This window comes from Galeopterus variegatus, unplaced genomic scaffold (genome assembly GCF_000696425.1).
Source record: "Galeopterus variegatus unplaced genomic scaffold, G_variegatus-3.0.2 Scaffold5122, whole genome shotgun sequence".
Classification (NCBI taxonomy): domain Eukaryota; kingdom Metazoa; phylum Chordata; class Mammalia; order Dermoptera; family Cynocephalidae; genus Galeopterus; species Galeopterus variegatus.
The window spans coordinates 163,444-165,457 of NW_007731233.1; positions in this window are offsets into that span (position 1 = coordinate 163,444).

The following is a 2,014-nucleotide window of genomic DNA, read 5'->3' on the forward strand; positions in this document are numbered from 1 at the left end:
ACAAATAAACTGGGAAGGGGGGACGGAAGAAGACACAACAATCACAATTCCTTGAAATTGATATGACAAGAGAACAGCTTTAAAGTTGTTGGGAGGGAGGGGAGAGAGGAAGGAGGAAGCGAGATTTCGGTAATTGGCCACAACAATCAGCCACATTGTATATTGACAAAATAAATAAATAAATAAAATTTTTAAAAAAGCTCTGTGAACCCTAAACAATATAAACTATTTTTAAAAATGACTAGACACATTATAATCAAACTGCTCAAAACCAAAGATAAAAAAAATGTCTTGAAAGCAGCTGCAGAAAAATGACACGTTATGTTGAGGGAACAATAATTCAAATAACAGTTGATCTCTTTCAAAATCCGTGGAGGCCAACAGAATAATGCTGGTATAGTTTGGATCCATTTGTTCCCCCAAAGCTCATGTTGAAATCTGATCCCCAATGCAGTAGTGTTGGGAGGTGTTTTGGTCCTGGGAGTGGATCCCTCATGAATGGATCAATGCCCACCCTCGGAAGGGGGGTTGGTGAGTGAGTTCTGGCAGGAATGGATTAGTTTCTGCTAGAGCTGGTGGTTAAAATGAACCTGACACCTCCCCTCCCTCTCTCTCTTGCTTTCTCTCATTATGTGATCCCTTTGCACCCACTGGGTGCCCTGACATTTTCTGTCATGAGTAAAAGAAGCCTGAGGTTCACAGAGCTGGTGGTTAAAATGAACCTGACACCTCCCCTCCCTCTCTCTCTTGCTTTCTCTCATTATGTGATCCCTTTGCACCCACTGGGTGCCCTGACATTTTCTGTCATGAGTAGAAGAAGCCTGAGGTTCACACCAGATGCAGCTGTCCCAGAATCATGAGCCAAATAAACCTCTGTTCTTTATAAATCACCCAGTCTCAGGTATTCTGTTATAGCAACACAAAAATGGACTAACATAAATGCCTTTGAAGTACTTAAAGAAAAGAACTGTCAACTCAGAATTTTAAATCTGGCAAAAAATCCATCAGGAATGAATGTAAATAAGGGCATTCTCAGATGAAGAAGAACTAAGAGAATTTATCATAAGCTCTAAAAGAAAGGCTAAAGGAAGTTCTACAGGCTGAAGGGAAATGAGGCCAGAGAGAAACTTGTGTCTCTGCAAATGAAGAAAGAGCAACAAAAATGGTAAATATCTAAGCAAATATAAAAGACAATTTTCCCTCACGCTTTTAAAAATATGTATGACTGTTGAAAGCAAAAATTATAAAATTGCCTTTGTAGTTTTCAATGTATGCAGATGTAATGCATATGAGAACATCATATAAAGGTCAGTGTGGGAAGATTAAAGGTTGCAAGATTTGTAATTTAGGTTTAAGTATCAACTCAAAGTAGACTTTGAAATGTTAGATATGTGTACATATTTTCTTTCAATTTTCCTATAGTGGTAAAATATACATGACACAAAATTTACTATCTTAACCACTTTTAAGTATACAGGTCCGCAGTCTTAAATGCATTCACATTGTTGTATATCCATCTCGAGAGCTCTTTTCCTCTTAAAAAAACTGAAACAGTAACTCCCCATTTCCTCTTCCTCTAGTTCCTAGCAATCACCATTCTACTTTCTGTCTCTATAATTTTAGCTACTCTAAGTACCTCATATAAGTGGAATCATGCAGTATTTGCCTTTTTGTGACTAGCTTATTTTGCTTAGAATAATGTCCTTCTTTGTCTCTTGTAATATATTTATTTATTTATTTAAAGTTTATTTTGTCTCATATCAGTATAGCTGTTCTTCTCTCTTTTAGTTGAAATTTGCACGGAATATTTTTATTCCATCATTTCACTCTCAACTACTTGTGTCCTTGAATCTAAAGTGAGCCTCTTGTAAGAGCATATAGTTAGATCACATTTTTATATCACTTCTGCCAATCTCTGTCTTTTAGTTGGAGAGTTTAATCCATTTACATTTAAAGTAATTACTAATAAGGAGGGACTGGTCTCTTACATTTTACTATTTGTTTTTTTAAATAC